General features: G+C 41.6%; 1 long non-coding RNA gene across 2 annotated transcripts; it reads right to left on the bottom strand.

The window, feature by feature from the left end:
- Positions 1–9,632: 9,632 nt before the first annotated feature.
- On the bottom strand, positions 9,633–18,021 carry LOC307216184. Of its 2 annotated transcripts, none has more exons than XR_013838983.1 (3): positions 17,946–18,021; positions 15,577–15,669; positions 9,633–10,762 (listed from the first exon to the last, which is right to left on the bottom strand). It is a non-coding gene; the product is annotated as an uncharacterized lncRNA (long non-coding RNA). The 2 variants fall into 2 exon arrangements; XR_013838984.1 differs by lacking the exon at positions 9,633–10,762 and adding an exon at positions 11,751–11,860.
- Positions 18,022–19,724: the final 1,703 nt, after the last annotated feature.

Here is a 19,724-nt window from a genome sequence, read left to right as displayed (position 1 = left end):
ACTCTAATATGGTAGGAGATCCTCTGTGACAAGCTGGAACATCTGACCCTAGAACAAGCCTGATTCCAACTTCCCCTGAAATGCCATTTAGGCATATCTGGAGTTCACCCACATCTGACTTATAGATTAACATATGCATATTTAGTTGTCAAGTACAGGATATACTCAATGACAATCATCTACACAATGGTAAGGTGAGGGCAGTGGAGGGAAAGATGGCCAGGTTAAAACCTTTACTTTAATAAACATATAACTTAGAGGAATATATTTACAATATCATGCTCAGATTGCTATTAACGTTTAGGGATCTCCTTTGTTTCACTTCAGACAGATCACACTAACACACACTGTCCTCAGCAGCATCCTGAGAAGTCTCTCAGCAGCCAGAAAAAAAGTTAAAAACAACAGTTCCTTGAATAACAGTCACAACAGAATGGAATGCCTCTCTCATGTGACTGACAGTCAGCCAATCACATGAGAGCTATTGCCAAAGGAAAAAACCCATGCTAAAAATACACAGCAATTCCATATAAGCAAACATTCCCATTTCAGGAAATTGAAGTTATCCTTAACACAAGTTTAGTTAATCCACTCACTATCACGAGTCTTTCACCATTTTGTTCCTTGTGCTGTTCTGTAAGGGACCGACGCAAGGGCTGTACAGCTTCCCAGAGCCATAAGATCAGTTTTTTGAGAGCTTTGCATACTTCCCCTACAGCCCAAGAATTGGAAAACAATAGACAAAATTTCAAGGAGCCCATCTGAAGGTGATGTTCCCGAATATGAGAATCAAAACTGAAGGGACTGTTTCAGATCTACTTTACACCAGTGCACCCAGCACAAGAAGGCAGAACCAACTTCTCATCATTACCATATAAAGCACTTACAACCTGTCATTTTGGCCTGGCTAATAAGCTATTTTTCATTCCTGAGCATAATTGCTTTGGCAGAATTTCTTAGAAATCAGGCAATGACATTATTGTCAGCACTAACAGTTCTTCACAAAGAACCCTGTGAGCAAAGTATCCCCATTTAACCTGAAAGCTGGGACGTGATCCAAATCAATAAACTATGCTGCCACCTTCATTTCTCTGCAAAGAAAAAAAAAAGCCAAGGAAATTCAGCTGCATGTCCTGGATTATGCAAAAGATGTATATTAAAAAGAAACAAAAGAAAATAAAGTTGGAAAGAAGGGAACATCCATGCTGCACATTGAAATTTTGTGCTATGCTGAAGATTTCTCCCCCCCCCCCCCCCGGCCATCCTCTATCAATTAATTATCCACCAAAAATTATCAAATGGGAAAGAAAAAATCAGTGAAGTCCCCACAGGTTGGAATGGATCTTTGTTACGGTTCTAGGAGTTATCTTACTTTCAAGATGCTTGAGAAATGAATGTCTTGTCATTCTACATTGTATCTTTTTAAAGTATGGTTGTAATTTTTTCTTGATTTGATTGTTTTAGCTTTTTGTAAACTGCTTTGAGGATTTCTTTTACAATCAAGTGGGGTGTAAATTTTATGAATTAAAATAAATAAAATAATACAAGCTATATCTTTGGTGATATGCATTTTTCAAGTTTCCTAGATGCCCATGCTCCCTGCAAACTGCAATATGTCCGTGGCTGGTCTTTTCAGGAAAAGTAAGGTTCTTTTTAAGGTGAAAGGAAGACATTCGCTTAAAAACAAAATCAGCAAGCTTACCAATCTTGGTGCTTGCTAGCCAGTCCCCCTGGCTTCCCGTGTTTCAATTAAAGGCCATTGTGAGCCTATCTTCCTATGGGGCCTTTTTAGATCAGAGAGTTAGGACAACCAGGAAGGCTGCAGAGTGCTGGGGAAATATTTAATGGTAATGAAATATTGACTACCTCACAACAAAAACCTGAACTATGCACCTTAAAAAATGATAAAGGAATTGTAATGGACCCAGGACCCATAGGCGCTAGGGGTGCAGGGCACCCGGGCACCAGGCTCTCAGGGTGCCAGGCCAAGAGTCCGGGGCCTGAGAGTTGAGTCCGGGGAAGAGCCTGCCCATTGGTCAGAGTGCCACAGAAGGCTCTTCTGCTGTGGGCAGCTCTGCACCGCGAGTTCGGAGGTGACTGAGCCAGCAAGACACTGAGGCAGTCGGCCGGCTCTGCCCTCCTGCGTTCCTAGGACTGGGCAACCTGGGGGGGGGGCATTGGGCGGATCTTTGCACCCTGGCACTGCATATGCTTAATACAGCCCTGAATGCACCCTTTGAATAAGACAGAATGGAAGCCCACATTGTGGGAGAAGAAAGCATCAAATAACTTGGGGAACAGTTCTCAGTAGAGTACTACTGAAGTCATCAGTGTGCAGGCAGATCTGGGGTGAATAAAGATGATCATTTACCAAGAAATTACCGTACTTACCATATAACACTGACAATAACAATGGTCTGTAATGATCTACATTGTCCTGTCCAGTTATGAACTGAATTGTACCCACTGCCTATTTTTCTGATTATGTGCAGAAGTGTGGTCAAATTTTCTTGTGTAAACATAATGTCTGTGTCTAGCAGATAACAAACCGGCTTTTCCAGTTCTTTTAATCTAAATGTTATTTAAAAATGCTAATTAAAATATTGAGTTCTTAGACTCCCATAATCACTGGGCATACACTATGCTGCCTGGAGCTGATGGAGGCTGGAATCTAGCAACTTCTCAAAGACATCACATTGGCTGCCTCTATGCTCTGTTGCTAATATTATTAAATCCTATCTCTTGCAATGTAATTTATTTTTAAAATGTACCTCACCATATTTAAATAAGAACTCAATGAGGTTGCATTAAATTATGAAAGGATGCATAAAAACAAATCCCTAAAGTGACTGGTTAAAATTGCAAAAAGAAAGTAAGGAAGAGAAAGAAAAGAAACCACTTGATCCCAGTAATATAAGTTGTAAGTTAAACTAACAGGTGCCCTCCCTTAGTGTGATAGCTGGGTTTGTGGTTTGCACAGGGTGAGAGGCCATCATAATGCGTTCAGTCCTCAATCCCAGTTGTAGCTCCATAGCCACAAAGACACCAGGAGCTTCCAGCCATTTCTATCTGCCAAATATCAGATGGCTTGTGATAAAATTCTATTATGCCCAAAAAATTCAGTGCTCATCATTCTTTATTGCCTGGTTGTCCTATAAATCTAACAAGCACAACATGTAAAACCAATTTACAATACACATTGCAAGCCAAGTAATTGAATGTATACTTTGACAAGGTTGGCTTCTCTCTATTATAGCCAGATAATGGGACAAAACAGAGTCAAATATGGGCCACCATGAACCAAATGCTTCTTTTTAATGCAACAATAGCATAACTTGCTATTAACATGCACAGTTCAAGAGACCTCCTGAGATGCACTGTGAGGTATTATTGCTGTAGTATGCAAAGCTGGTCCAAATACCTACTATGTGAAGTTTCCTGGAAAATAGCCTCCATTTCCAAGTTATCCATTACTGACCTCAGGGTAATCACCTTAATAAATGGGTTTAATAGTTGCAATGTCCAGAGAATACTCAGTGGTAATGGAGCGGGATGGACAGGGAGGGTTCAACTATTGAGAGTGTATGATCACTTTTATCTTTTCATTGCAGTTTATTGTATGTCACTTTGAAAATATTTTACTTTGTGTTCCTCGTAAGTCACTTTGAGACCACAATGATACATGACAACAAATAAATAATAATAAACCATCATAATTGACATGACATAAAGGTTTTGGTTTAAAACTATTGTCTCAATACTCCGAACTTCACAAATAGCTTACGGGATTGCCCGCAGCTGACACTATATATATATTGAAGGAGCTTTTTATCTGTTGTCCTAAAAATGTTTTTAGTGTAGTTGTTATATATTTCTGTAAATTTTTGTTCAGCACTTGGGTAGCAATTCATTGGTTTATCCATTTTCTTATAAATGCATAAATGTACCAAAGGAACACTCTGAATTATCCATCTGAGTACCACTTTGAAAACTTTTTGCTTTAGCCCCTTCTCCGCATTCCAACTCCAATATGCTTCCATTTCTTACCTTGTATTTTTATATTGTAAACATGCAAATAGGCCATGTTTTGGTTTTGATTACATATACTGCCAAGCTATAGATCGTTGGTGGTATAGTGGTTAGCATAGCTGCCTTCCAAGCAGTTGACCCGAGAATCCGCATTCTCCGAGGACAAGGATGAAGGTCCGAGGCATCACTGCAAAGCGAACAGCTTGGTCGGCGTCGGTGGCTCCAAGCGCGCACCCTACCATTTCTAGGGTGAGCCCCCCACCCCGTACCTGAGTGGAGACACTGCAGAGACGGAAGAAAGAGACAGCAGCTGCACGGGGAAAAGGGTGCCCACCAAGGGAAAGGTAAGCTCCACTAATGAAAACAGCAGCAAACATTCTGCATGTACCTGAAATGCATTTTTATTGCTTTGTAAAGTCACTGCAAACTATTCTGCCTTTTATATGAGTTATTGCTTATGACAAAGTCACCTGCCTCAGTTTAATGAGGCTAGAGAGAGAATTAGGGAGTCAATACCTTTAAGCTGGAAGAGATTTTGGCCTCATTTTTTTCAAGCTCTCTCACATCCTTGTTTGAATAACCAGGAGCATTTTCGTCAACACAATATATGTATCTGCAAGAAATTAATCTGAACCATAGGACAAGTTGTTAGCTCAGTTCATAGTGGATGTCCACCATTCAACCAGACTCATTTCCTTCAGACTTGTCTTTTGACAAAGCTTGCTGCATTCTCTTAACCGGCACACACCAATTCTGTTCACAATGAGATACCTCCCCCAAAAGCAATATGCATATTTGAAGAGGAAAGTACAATATTTAATTATTAGGAATGTGAATAAGAGAATGATAATTAAATTATGACCTTCTATAGGACAAGGAATTCTCATATCACAAAGGAATTTGTGTTGCAACATGGTAATAAATCACATCTTTTGAGCTTTTTTGAATTACAATTGATAGAGTCTTTATGAACTCCCAGACATCGTAGAGCCCGGTGATAAAACACTGCCAATTGGCCAGGGTGGATATTTTATTAAGGGTTAGAGAATCCAAATGTTATAAAGCTGATTTGGATTTCTCATAAATATAATTAACTGGCTGTTCCCCTAAAGCATTTACTTGCAGAGCACTGTTGAGGGCAGCTTGTAACCCTGATAAAAAGCCCATTTACACCTTGACAGCAAACAAGGAGCTCTGGTTTTTAAACATGTAACTCTCTTAAGCCAACCAATCCTGTTTAACTTTCTTATTCCACAAGATAACAAGTTATTATGAATGCAAACAGAATTGCAGGCGCAGCTTCCATTATGCAACGCTTGAGTTCTTTAGGACAATTCTGCCCAATGTTGCATGCCCTGTAGCAACTAAAGCTACAAACCAGAAGAATGCATCTGCCTATAATGGTTTGCTCCACTGTACCTCCTACCCTTGCCATCTCCTTAACACACAAGTAAAGAATTATAATGGCTTTTCTTAGGCAGCTGGTGTATCCTTTAAATTAACAGAATAGTTTTGTGGCATAAAGTTGTTTTTCCTCACTTAGATTAAGAGAGCTGAAAGGACAAAACACTCACTATGATACGATAATCTTTATTGTCCTTGTTCCATGCAGAACAACGAAATTGAAAATCTACATCAGACATTCAGAAAGCAACAAGCCTGCTATCCCAGCTACCCCAGCCTGGTTAGCCCCCTAAAAACTTTGATATCCCATAATTAAATACAATATACTCCCATAGAGACTACCTTGCACTGTGTTTAAAACCAAAATCGCACTTGAATAGAAACTGTTTCTCAGGCGGCTAGTCCTAGTCTTTATAACCCTGTACCTTCTTTCAGAAGGCAGAAGCTGAAAGAGATAATTTCCGGGGTGCGCACTATCCTGCACTATCTCTGCAGCTTTCTTATGGCACCTGGAAGCAGAGATTTGATCCAAGGTGGGAAGAGTGCACCCAATTATTCTCTCCACAATCTTTACTACCCTGGACAGCATTGTTTTTCCCCTGACCGTGCAGCTCCCAAACCACACACACAGAGTTAATACACTCTCAACAGTACAATGGTAAAATGCCATCAACAGGTCCTTTGAGAGATTATTTTTCCGGAGGATTCTCAGAAAATATAACCTCTGCTGTGCTTTCTTCATCAGGTCTTTGCTGTTTTCTCCCTTGCAAAGTGATCAAAGAGAAATCCAAGGCTGTAGCACGACACATATGGCAAAGATGGCAGAACGGTTAGGAAGAGTTTTCCAGGGACTGATCCAAATTCTCTTTGCCCTGCCCTGCACTGCCTGTTAATGAAAACAGGATTCATTGCTCAAAAATATAGCATAAACTCAGGCATAAACACCAGGAATTCTGGTAGATGGTGAATGTGTCAACCAATTCCTCACAGGCCACATATATTGCTGCTGGGACATGGGTTCTGGTGTTCATGGGAGCATGCCACATGCAGGATGTTAGAGCTTCTCAATCAATTAGCAAGTGCAAAACTGAATTGCAGTGACAATTCTCAATGTTCAGATGCATTCAATGTTTGGAAATAAAATGAGTCTTGCAACCAATATTCAGGACATTCATGAAATAAAACAGGCTCTGCCTTTTGGAAACCATTCCCTAATCTTTGCTCAATAGGTCACTTCACTTTCATCTCGGTACTCTTGACATTTAAAGGTATATGATACAGAAAAGCCATGTCAGCATTAACTAATAATACTAGTATGTACTAGCCGATCAAAAGGTCAAAGTGCCACTTCTTGTTGCATTGCACAATTTAATATGGTGGAGTTATGAAGCTCCTTAAGATCAGATTATTACCTTCAGTTTCCTGCAGCTTTTAAGGTTCACAGTAAACACAGGGCTCACTTTGATAGTGGCTTATGCTAAGAGTTTCCATACTTTCTTTCTTCATCATGAAAGGACATTCTGTTCACATTTAAAGGCAAATGTATAAAATTCCCACTTTCCAAAACAATATGAGAACCAAAACACAGCCATCCTTTGAAATTCGCAGTTATCCACATTTTGTGATGCAATCCTCCAACCAAACAATGTTTGCAAAAATGCATATATTAGCGGGAAGGCTGCAATAAAAAACAACTTACTAGTGAAAATAATACGCAGAAACACATCTTATTCTGAAAGATTGCTTTCACAAATATGCACGAATTAAAAACAGCATCTGCATACAAAAATGTGTTTATTGGGATAAATTCATCTTGAAAAGCTTGTGAATCTTCATGAGGATTTTTTTTTTTAAAAAAAGTAGATTGCAGCAGAAATGCAGGGAACTGAATTTGAGATTGGAAAGGTGAGAAACCGAGACAACCAAAACTGGCAGGTTCTTCCCTCCCTTCATTTTCCAAATGGGGAGATATATGGGAGACCTTATCTACATTGCCCAGAGTTCACTGAAGGAAGGGTGGGATACAAATGTGACAAATTAAAAGGGACCATCAAATCACTGGGGGAGAATAAATTTCTTCCTTTGCCCCTCCTCTCCCCACACCCCTTCCCTCACTTTGTCATGTGTCTAAGCAGCAGGTAATTGAGAAACTGCTTTCTCCATGATCTATGCTTTGCACTTCTCAGTTCAGTTGATCTCCACTATGGAGCCTAATGGGGTACATCACTTGGGCTGAGATAAGAAATGCAGGAAACCATTAGTGCAGTCTAAACCTACCGAGCTGAGCAAATATGTGTGCGCACCATAGGATTTCTTCAAAGGCAGGATTCTCTGAGGAATCCTGGTGTGGGGCAGTGACAATGGGTGGCTCAGTTTCACTCCCGTACTGGATGGCATGGGGCCATTAAGTTCCCTGTTACATGAAATTATGACAAAATACTGCAAGAGTTTGTGATAAAGCTGCTGGGATTTATAACTAAACTGGACTTGCACCTTTATGAGTTTGGATAGTGGAACTATTACTGTATTTATTATTATTATTTTTGTACAATTTGGCAACATACTTCTCTTGCATACTTTAACTGCTGCATAAAAATTAAAAAACAGAGTTTGAAAGTTACCCCTGAAGAACATTATATTTACCTGCAATAAATAAACACATTAATAAATATATATTTTTTAGAAAAGTCAAGGTGACCAAACTAAATAGCAACCATTTTGTCAAACAGCTCTGAAACACCTAGCCAGGCAGCTGTTCCTACTCTTCCTTGTCGCCGGTGAGAACAGAGAAAGAGATTAAAGTGGGTCAGAAATTGTCAAATTCTCCTACAGTGGCTCAATACTCATTCTGTAGTGAGGATGACCTCATGCTGTTGCTGGCTGTGACCCTAACCTCAGCTGGTAGAGAAAGAGGACACAGAAACATGGTACTTCAAAAGTTGAAAACAAAAAAGAATATACGATGGGAGAGAAAGCTTTGTGCCATCAAAAGGTTTGACAGTGTTTCTTTGCTTCCTCCTCAATTTCCCTTTGCCCGGTATATGAATGGTTGGACTTTTCTCCCCTGGGGCAAATCTAGCATTACAGATCTTGGTCAAAATTCCAAATATCATTCCATACTTAAAACTACAGTGTTTTCCTGTTCCCCATCTTTTTGTGAATTGTAAGACATTCAAGAGAGAGCCTTTTACAGAACAGAGCACACCAGGGACTTAATACTGCCTTCTGTCATAAGATTCTCATGCATTACAAATGTAAAGGATGCTCAGACAGAAAGAATGAACAAACAAACAAACACAACAGACATTCCAAAGCAACATCAATTCAGCGCTTGGAATATCCTAAGAGCCATTTATGTCAACAAGAAACCTCTTCACTAAATGTTATTTATTCTTCTCATCCTTCCTCCATGAGCTGAGGGGAAGTTAGCCCATTTTACCACCACAACAACCATTTTAGGTAACGGGCTAAAAACAGAGTGGAATGTGGCCCCTCATGCTTTAAACCAGGCCCTCAGGACCCTCCCCAGGCTACATCCCTCACTGGCCTTGCTCCATGCCCCACCCAAATGCTTCTTCCTGCCTGGAATGCATCCAGGGAAGCCAGAGCGGTGTAGTGGCTGGAATGCTGAACTAGGAGTGCTGGACTAAGTCCTCTAGAGGTGGATGGGAATGGCACTTTGCAGAGTTCTCTCTGATTTACATCCAGAACATTGTGATGGTTGCTGCTGTTACTTGCAGCAGCAAAAATAAAAAAGTGCCGTAGGGGAAACCAAAGAACCTGTGCTACTGACCCTGCAATTGTTGAGCTCCACCCCGAGAAATTGCTGGAGAATTTACTCTCTCACTGGAGAAATTTGGCAAGATGGTCTCCTCCAATTCATCTGCTCACAATTACAGTGGAGAATTTTGAAAGGCCATTTGAAAGCTCAAAATTGAAAATAAGGTATAGAAATAAGTAATAATTAATGGTGAGGATTTGCTGAACTAACATTTTGAATTGGAATACAAGAAAGGAAGGTATGAGGAGGTCTGGAAAATAGTTTAAAAGAAAATAAGTAATGAAAATGTTATTTGGTTTTTAATTATTTTTGTATTTTTTTTATTCCTTTTTTCTGTTTTATCTTGCATTGTGCTGTTTCTTTTTTGGAAAACTTTAATAAATATTCTTTTTAAAAAAATGAAAGCTCAAAACACACCGCTCTGATGCAAAGCAGTGAAGTAAAATAAGCGTTACAGCAAATGTATTTTGACAGTTCTGATTTTTTCCTCTTTTTTAGTGCAGCACCTTTTCTGAATATTGGGGGGAGGGGAAATCCCATCATCACCCCGCCACCCACTCAGAAGCTATTCAGGTTACTTTGCTTCCAGTGGTGTAGCATGGGTTGCCAGTGGCCAGGGCTGTGTGGAGGGCTGGATGAGAGGGAAACGGATGGAGTACACATGCACATTCAACTGCCTAACAGCATCTGCGTCACCCAGGAGATCACAGCCACAGAGAAAAGAAGAGTCGTTCTGTTGTCTGGAGAGGTCACCTCCTGGTTTGCATGGAGAAGCTGTTTTCAATAGAACCCAGTGAAGGAAGCGCACAGCCGTATTGAGGCAGATCTGGGTATTGAAATTTTGTGCCCCTAATCATTTTGTGCATAGGGCAACCACCTCTGTGGGTCCCCCCATCTTTGCCACTCTTTACCTCTTCCTTATGTATATTGTCAAAATCTACCAACCTATTTGCAACCAGTTTTCTGGCGTGGCAAGAAGGCTGAACAGCTGCCACTCGGTTGACACCATCTGCTTATCTAAGTACTGCAACTACCTCTCCTTTATCTAGGGCTGGGTCCTACATTTGGGGGGATGGCACGTTAAAAGTTATTTAGGTTTGCTCTCAAGATAAGCCCCTATGCGTTCTATTATAAACAACCCCTTATGGCTCCGTGTGTCAGTGCCTCCTTTCCTACATTCTGCCAAAGAGAGTCATTTCCTGTTGGAGCATTTCTAAAAGCAATTAAGCTCTCCGCGTTTGCTGTTCCAGAGAGATTTCCTCTAAAAGCCTGCTCCATCTTGCTGAAGTCGGTTTGCATCTTGGGCCACTTGCTGGCACTTTCTCACAGCTGCCTTTGCTCCACCACCTGGATCATTTCCATCATCCGCTTCTTCGACCCGAGGCTGCAACAAACTATGGTGCTGTGCCAGCTTCATCACTACTGTAGCATGCCATCTGGAGCAGGGGCAGTCTTTTCGTAGCCCCTGTGGTCTTCCCCTGCCTTTGCCTTTTTCAGTATGGGACTGTGGCCATGCTGCTTGTGAGAGAGAAGGAAGAATGCCTAGAGCTAGTAGAATCGGAGGTCATCAGCTGAGCGTCCCTTACTTTTAGACTGTGCACAACATTTTGAATTAGCAAGGCTGCAGTTACCGTATTTTTTGCTCTATAAGGCTCACTTTTCCCCTCCCAAAAAGTAAGGGGAAATGTGTGTGCCTCTTATGGAGCGAATACAGGCTGCGCAGCTATCCCAGAAGCCAGAACAGCAAGAGGGATCGCTGCCTAGAGATCCCTCTTGCTGTTCTGGCTTCTGAGATTCAGAATATTATTTTTTCTTGTTTTCCTCCTCCAAAAACTAGGTGTGTCTTATGGTCTGGTGCACCTTATAGATAGAGCGAAAAATACTGTACATCCCCATGGCAATTATTAGAATATGCTACCTTATTCAAAATTGCACATACAATTGGCACTTCCTCTTTATTTCAAACTAGGAAGTCTCTTCACTCTTTCAATATATACCCCACATATAACAGGAAAACTGAGGTATTCCTACACTCAATCCTAATATATCTGTGCTTACATGTGGCTCACCTTATAATGCATTCTTGCTATTAACACAGCACCCTCATGCAGGTATAACTCAAAACTGAGGCATAGCATTAGGAGCTTGGGCAAACCCAACTCAATGGTGTAACGTTGCAAAGTGTCAATCATTTCTCCTACTTGGGCAGTTATCTTTCCACAAGGGCCAACACTGATGCCGAAATCCAGCATTGCCTGAGCTCTGCAAGTGCAGCTTTCTTCCAACTGAAGGGCAGAGTGTTTGAGGACCAGGACCAGGGAAACCAAAATGCTTGTTTACAAAGCTATTGTACTACCAACCTTACTACTGTTTGTGAAACATGGACCACTTATAAACGCCATCCCAAACTCCTCAAAAGATTCCATCAACGGTGTTTCCAAAAATAATAATAATAAAAAAATATTACATTGGGAAAACAGGCAAACTAATTCCAGTGTACTGGAAGAAGCTGTTATTGTATAGTAGTTAGTACTCTCCGTTGTGGAAGAAGCAAATATTACCAGTGTTGAATCAATGATTTTTCAACGTCAACTTCATTGGACTGGTCATGTTGTTCAGATGCCTGATTATTTTCTTCCAAAGGAACTTAAAATGGAAAGCATAATGCTGATGGTCAACAAAAGAGGTTTAAAGACTCTCTCAAGACAAATCTTTAAAAATGTAGTATCAACACTGACAACTGGGAAACACTGGCCTGTGAGTGCTCCAATTGGAGAACAGCTTTTAGCAAAGGTGTCCTGGACTTTGAAGACGCTCAAACTCAGGACAAAAGGGAGAAATGTGCTAAGAGGAAGGCACGTTTGGCAAACCCTCACCACGATCAGCTCCCACCTGGAAACCTACTGTGGAAGGACATGTGGATCCAGAATTGACCTCCACAGTCACTTATGGACTCACAGTTAAGACCGTGTTCATGGAAGACCATCTTACTTGGCTATGAGTGATCACCAAAGAAAAAGAAAATATGGTTTTTAAACAAGTGGTTGATACATTTTTCTTTTTCTAAAAGAATAAAGGCTGTAATTCAGACTTCAGTCTGTAGATTTCCTTGAAAAAAACACACCAAGCAAAGGAGGAAGCAGGGGGATGGAAGCAAACATTTTATATGCTCTATCACATCTGAGATAAAAAATTTAAAACCCTGAAGTCAACCATGAAATTAGTGACAAACAGCAATCTATGTTTGCTCAAAAACAAAAACACCTGAGCTTCTTTAAAAATCTCTGCTTAAAATCTCCGTCTCACAAAAATCAATATCCCTACATGAAGATTCCTCCAGCTCCTCCAAGGATAGGCTCTTTTTATTTTAACTCTACAGATGATATTCTCATTAAAAAATAATATAAATAGAATGCAGTCAACAGAAAAGGCTTAAAGGATCATCCAATTTCTTTTGGCTACTGGGATCTGGCTCTTTGCACACAAGTAAACAGATCAACCCCACCAGCCCAGCTTAGTGGTTTTATTTCAGCAGTGTTGCCATACGCTTGCATTGTGATTGTTTCTCAGCAAAATCGGGATGCTTGCTGCAAATTTATCCCGTATACCCAGGGCCAGCCCAAGACCTTTTGGTGTCAGAGATGAGACCAATGCTTCCCCTTTCCTGAACCAGACCCATGCCCTGGTGGAGTGGGAGATTCATGCCACCCGAGGCTAATCATCTGAGGTTGCCTCACTGGTATGCCATTCATGCTGGGACAGAAAGCTAGCTTAGGGGCTACAGGGCAAACCACATGCCACACCTTTCTGGCCACTTTTCACCCCTCAGAATTTGCCATCTGAGGCAGCTACCGCACTCTGCCTCAAAGTAGGACTGGCCCAGCATAAACCTTTCTGACTGAAGACCAGAACCAACTGGTAAAGCTTTTCTGAGGCTTTGCGGGTTCAGGTGTGTGTGAGGGGATGCTCCTCCATGAAAATTTAGATAGATGTAAAGATGGCAGGGAGAAGGCGAGATTGAATCCACCTCCTAGGTCACACTAGCTTCTACATTCAGATATATTTTTTCCCCATGGAGGACTGTTCAACCACTAGATCAGTCCAGTAAAAGCTTTACCAGTGTACTGAACTTTTGTTCTTCAATTACCATAAAAATCCAAAGAACATCCTTCAGCTTCAACTCATTTTTAGGTGACAGATTTAACAGATCCATATAAATACAGCACAGGAGGCTTAACCCAGACTCAGGGCACCAGAATCTCGGTCCAAAATTCTGGTTAAAGAAAGCTGATCAAAGATGTAGACCACACTGGCCAACTAATGGCCAAGAGGGCACACCCAACCCCCAGAGGGCTAATTGGGTCACCCCCCCAAAGCCCTCCCTATGCATGTTTGGTTTGTTTGCTGTAAAATAACTTTTTAATCATTATCTTTTCCCCACTGTCATATCTAACTGCTCTGCCAGGTAAAGGTAAAGGGACCTTTTCAACGAAATTGAAAATCTACATCAGACATTCAGAAACCAACAAGCCTGCTATCCCAGCCTGGTTAGCCCCCTAAAATTTTGATACCCCATAATTAAATACAATATACTCCCATAGAGACTACCTTAAGGTAAAGGTAAAGGAACCCCTGACCATTAGGTCCAGTCGTGACCGACTCTGGGGTTGCGGCGCTCATCTCGCTTTACTGGCCGAGGGAGCCAGCATACAGCTTCTGGGTCATGTGGCCAGCATGACTAAGACGCTTCTGGTGAACCAGAGCAGCACACGGAAACACCGTTTACCTTTCCACTGGAGCGGTACCTATTTATCTACTTGCACTTTGAGGTGCTTTCGAACTGCTAGGTTGGCAGGAGCAGGGACTGAGCAACGGGAGCTCACCCCATTGCGGGGATTTGAACCGCCAACCTTCTGATCAGCAAGTCCTAGGCTCTGTGGTTTAACCCACAGCGCCACCCACGTCCCTGCTCTGCTAGTGGTGCCCAAATGCCCTACAGTCCTTTAAACGATTTATAAGTAGAATCAGCACTGGCACATCTTTATTTCCAAGCACTCCTGCTGCCCTTGAAAGCTGTTGTTATTTGTGCTTACAGTAGCTTTCTGCTTTGTTTTCTCTCAGGAACCATCAGGAACCATCATGTCTTTTCATCAGGGATGGGAGCCAGACTGCCAGCCCCAGCCACGGGCAAAACTGCCAGCAATAGGGGGCAAGTGTATTAGAGGTTTGAACTGAGCCAAGGAAAAGAAGGGAGGGCTGGAGAAGAAAGTGGACTGGAGGAGGAGGAGGAGGAGGAGGGGGAGAAAACACTCTCCTAGCAGAGTTGCCAGCAGAGAGAAGCAACTCCAATAGGGAGGACAGAATCATAACCCTAAATCAAGGCAGGGCATGTTGCAGGCATGTGAACACATGTGGGGAGAGGGGTGTGGAATAAAACAGAATGATGCAACGTGGGAGGTTGGTAAAAAGCTCTCAACTTCTCATGGATGGAAAGAGCAGGGAGACCACCTTGCCAAATACTCTCCAGGGAAATAGTCGAAGGGGGGGGGGGACCACATTCAAAAATTGTCAAATAAATTCTCTTCTGATAAATACTGGATGAGATTTTCCCTCTCAACTCTGTAACCTTGAGCACTTCACCAGAAAGGGATCCAGCACAAAGGAAAAAGAGATTAAAAAGAGGGAGATAAAAATAGCTCTAATGCACCACACAAGCACATACGCAAAAGTCAGCTGCAAGAAGTGGAAAGTTCCTAACGCATTCAACTCTGTCTTTATTAAGAGGGGAAATATTCAGTTCAGTCTATCATGGAACCTGCACAACGAAAAGCTACAGACTGAGGAAATTTCAAAAATATATGTATGAAATTACTGTAGTATGTATCTCCCCCTCCTTTATTTTTATTTTTAAAAAGGAAGGAATAACATGAATAACTACCCTTGTTAAAGATGCTGTCAAAACACACTGGGAAAATTTTCCCTCAATTTCTGAATGGAACTGACAATCCATACCCTAAGATGCCATTGCTGCATTATTCCACTGCTTCAGCACATGGGATTATGCTATGCAAATTAGCTGCCATAATTAGGTTGATAACAACACATTCCAAACATAGCTTCCTTGTGACAACTTCTTCGGGACAATTGTTGATCCTAAAGAGGACCCAAATCTGACAGCCATGCAGCAATATTACCCTGCCACACCACTAAAAATTATGTTGTTATTAATTAATTCCATGTACAATTATTGTTGTTTCTAAACCATGCTAGTTATGACAAAGCAAGTCATAGAGAAGTCACAAAAGAGAGGCTTTAGTGTGCAATATCTCCAGGCAACAGAAGAAGCAGAGATGACAACTTACCATGTGATAACTTCCTAGAGACGAGGGCTTTTTTTCAGCCAGAACTTGTTGGAACTCAGTTCCGTCACCTCTCAGGGGGGCACCACTGCCATTCTAAGGGAATGAAGGAGGTGTTCATGGTGAGTTCCAACACCTCTTTTTCAAGAAAAATCGCACTGCTAGAAGTCATTGCATATGGAACACACAAGCAATATGTCTGTGGACAGCTGGTAGGGTGTGCTCACAAGGTTCTCTTGTTCAGTGGCACTGACCTTGTTGAGAGGGGAAGGTCTGCAGGGGGTTTCTACTTGCAATCACTTATACAGGAGTAGAACCCTCCATGTGATCATGGATAAAATAGCATCGCCGATTGCATGGAATTTCCTTCCTCAATCAACATGAGGAAAATAATGGACACAGCAGATAGGGTGGCCTGCATGGGGAAATTGGGAGCAGGGTTTGTATGCGCGTTCCATCCACCCATGAATGCAGTGGTTGGAGTGTTGGACCTGGGAGACCAGGGCTCAAACCCCCACTGGGCCATGAAGCTCACTGGGTGACTTTGGGCCAGTGACTGCCTCTCAGCCTAATCCACCTCCTCACAGGGTTGTTGTGGGGATTAAATGAGGAGGGTACACCACCTTGAGCAACTTGAAGGAAAAAGTGGGATACAAATGCAGCAAATAATGCAATAATAATAATCCACATATATGGCATTGATACGTTGATGCCTTCAGTGAGCTGATCATCAGTAATGATCCTGTTTAGTGATGAAAAAATCTTACTGCACCTCTGCTTCCTTGGATTGGGACCAGATGCAGAACCATATTGCCTCACTTAGCAGGGCAATAATGGTGATTGACTAGATAGTCTGGTAAATTACGTCTTGGTACATGGCCATACAACCATCAACCTATCTCTGTGCAATGCCATTGGTTTCCATGGAGAAGCTACTCAAAGGCCTTTCATCTTGTTTGACTGAACCATCTGTGTACCTCTCACTTCCCTTCACATTGCCAGTGAAAGTCTACTTAGTATTGATCCAGAGCAGATTCCAATGTATAGTTAGCAGAGTAAAAACTTAAACACGTTGCAAGATTCCCAAAAAATAGACTAGAGGCAATTATATTTCATCCAGCAGAGCTTCACTGCTACTGAAGGCAAATGAGCATAATGGTCACAATTCTATTACATTCAGGATTGGCACTGTCCATAAGAAATCCCGTTGCAGCAGACTTAACTTAAAATTTACAATAACTTCTAATAAGTCTAAAATTTAACACATACAGAATACCACACCAGACGGAAAAGAGAGAAAGAGAAAGTGAGAAACCCATGCTCCTTCTGGCCCTACTATTATAGTCAGCATGACCTTGACAGAAAGAGATTAACAGAACCAGTTTAAACCAGCTGTACTCAGCTTCTCTGAAGGAATAACCCAAACATCATGAACCTTCTGCTTGCTTCTTTCACACAGAGAAGTTTCCAGGAGCTTCTTGGAAAGATCTCTACACATCAGATCAATACTATCTGCACTAAGAAATGCATCAATGGTTCACCTTATATCATCAAGACCATTGGTCCATCCTAGTCTAATACTGTTCTCTGACTAGCAGCAGCTAAAGAAGATAGAGGTCTTTCCAAGACTTGCAACCCAAGATCTGCTATCTGGAGATGAACTAGGGACCTTTGGCATATTAAGTTTGACCATTAAGCTTTGGTGGTTCTTCTGACAAGAAATTACAAATCCAACATTACTGGTAATCAGAGTGAATGGAAAATATATAGGATACCAGAGATACAATATTAGAGATACAGTTCATAGGTGATAGAAAGATATGGATACAGTGTACCCTCCAGTACCACATCTCCACTGGATAATTTCACTGCTGTGAAAGAAGGAAAGCAAAATATGGGGAATTCACTTTGTGCTCTGCTTGTTTTAAACTGCAGGTCTGTTATTGTACCCTGGTGGCAAAAATTTCAATAACACAGGTTGAGGTAGTTACCAGGATACTGTAATGAGGTCTGTTTTTTTATTTAATATCTTCCTAATAATTTACTACATTAATGAAATTTGTAGAGGATAATAAATTAGGAGGAGTTGTGACCATCCATTCAGTAGGCAGAAACACAAAGAGAACCAAAAAAGATTAATAGGCAGAAGACAGCAACATGAGATTCAATTTAAAGAGAGAGGGCGGAAGACACAAAAAGCCATCTAGGGAAATATAATCCAGAACACAAATAATGCAATGGGGGACAGTAGGGCAGAAATAGGAGAAAGAGACCTAAATGGGTAATAGTAGCACAACATCGAGCAGACTTAACAAGCATTATGCTTAAAAGAGATCCACGCACAACAAATAGATCATTAAATGTTTATTTACCCTAATGTCTTTTTCTTTTCGTTATCCGGTTTGTGGTACTGACACAGTAACTTTCTGGGCCCCAGTTGCATCATATGAAGAGTGACTAGTGGGGTGCCACAGGGTTCTGTCTTGGGCCCGGTCTTATTCAACATCTTTATCAACGACTTGGATGATGGACTCAAGGGCATCCTGATCAAATTTGCAGATGACACCAAACTGGGAGGGGCGGCTAACACCCCAGAGGACAGGATCACACTTCAAAACGACCTTGACAGATTAGAGAACTGGGCCAAAACAAACAAGATGAATTTTAACAGGGAGAAATGTAAAGTATTGCACTTGGGCAAAAAAAATGAGAGGCACAAATACAAGATGGGTGACACCTGGCTTGAGAGCAGTACATGTGAAAAGGATCTAGGAGTCTTGGTTGACCACAAACTTGACATGAGCCAACAGTGTGACGCGGCAGCTAAAAAAGCCAATGCAATTCTGGGCTGCATCAATAGGAGTATAGCATCTAGATCAAGGGAAGTAATAGTGCCACTGTATTCTGCTCTGGTCAGACCTCACCTGGAGTACTGTGTCCAGTTCTGGGCACCACAGTTCAAGAAGGACACTGACAAACTGGAACGTGTCCAGAGGAAGGCAACCAAAATGGTCAAAGGCCTGGAAACGATGCCTTATGAGGAACGGCTAAGGGAGCTGGGCATGTTTAGCCTGGAGAAGAGGAGGTTAAGGGGTGATATGATAGCCATGTTCAAATATATAAAAGGATGTCTCATAGAGGAGGGAGAAAAGTTGTTTTCTGCTGCTCCAGAGAAGCGGACACAGAGCAATGGTTCCAAACTACAAGAAAGAAGATTCCACCTAAACATTAGGAAGAACTTCCTGACAGTAAGAGCTGTTCGACAGTGGAATTTGCTGCCAAGGAGTGTGGTGGAGTCTCCTTCTTTGGAGGTCTTTAAGCAGAGGCTTGACAACCATATGTCAGGAGTGCTCTGATGGTGTTTCCTGCTTGGCAGGGGGTTGGACTCGATGGCCCTTGTGGTCTCTTCCAACTCTATGATTCTATGATTCTATGATTCTATATTGTGGTTCTGGCCAGTGAGGAGAGTGGACCCTGCTGCAATAAAACAAATAAAACACACCACAAGAAAACCTCTCTCGCATATCTTGGTGAATCTTTGATGCCTGTATCTGACATCCTCTGTAGTACTGCATGATGGGTTCCATGCGACAATATTTTGTATCTGAGAGCATTTGTCGTGCAAGATGCTACCATTTTTGACAGATTATCCCTTATGTTGTTTGGGATTTGATGCATCCCAAAATCAAAATCAGCAAGAGAGAAGTCGAAAGCCCTCACTTTGAACTCAGGGAAAAAAATCTTATTTTTTTGGCAAGCTTTCAATATTTGCTTCACCTTATTTGGTACTTAAAACGTATTGAAGGATCTGTAGGGCCAACATAGTTATGCTTTGGAAGCACGTCAGAATTAGGGATGTCCTGAAACACAACAAGATATTCCTCAAGGCCTCACTGAGAATGCATATTGTAATCTTACCATCTGTATTTATAATAGTGTTTATTAAGGCACACTCCTTCATTGTATTCCAAGACAGAAAGATGCCGACAATTATGGATAGACCTTATATGATCAGTCAGCAATAATTTCCAATAAATGGCAGCCCTATTCTACCAAATGTTTCTTCTGCTCCAGGCACTTGCTACCTCATAAGCTGTAGAAGGCTGGACCTTGCAAGTACAGTCATACCTCAGGTTAAAGTTGCTTCAGGT

The sequence above is a fragment of the Podarcis cretensis genome (assembly GCF_951804945.1).
Source record: "Podarcis cretensis genome assembly, chromosome: 5".
In the NCBI taxonomy this organism is placed as follows: Eukaryota; Metazoa; Chordata; class Lepidosauria; order Squamata; family Lacertidae; genus Podarcis; species Podarcis cretensis.
Note: the sequence above shows the minus strand (reverse complement) of the source record. Positions and strands in the feature narration are given on the sequence as shown.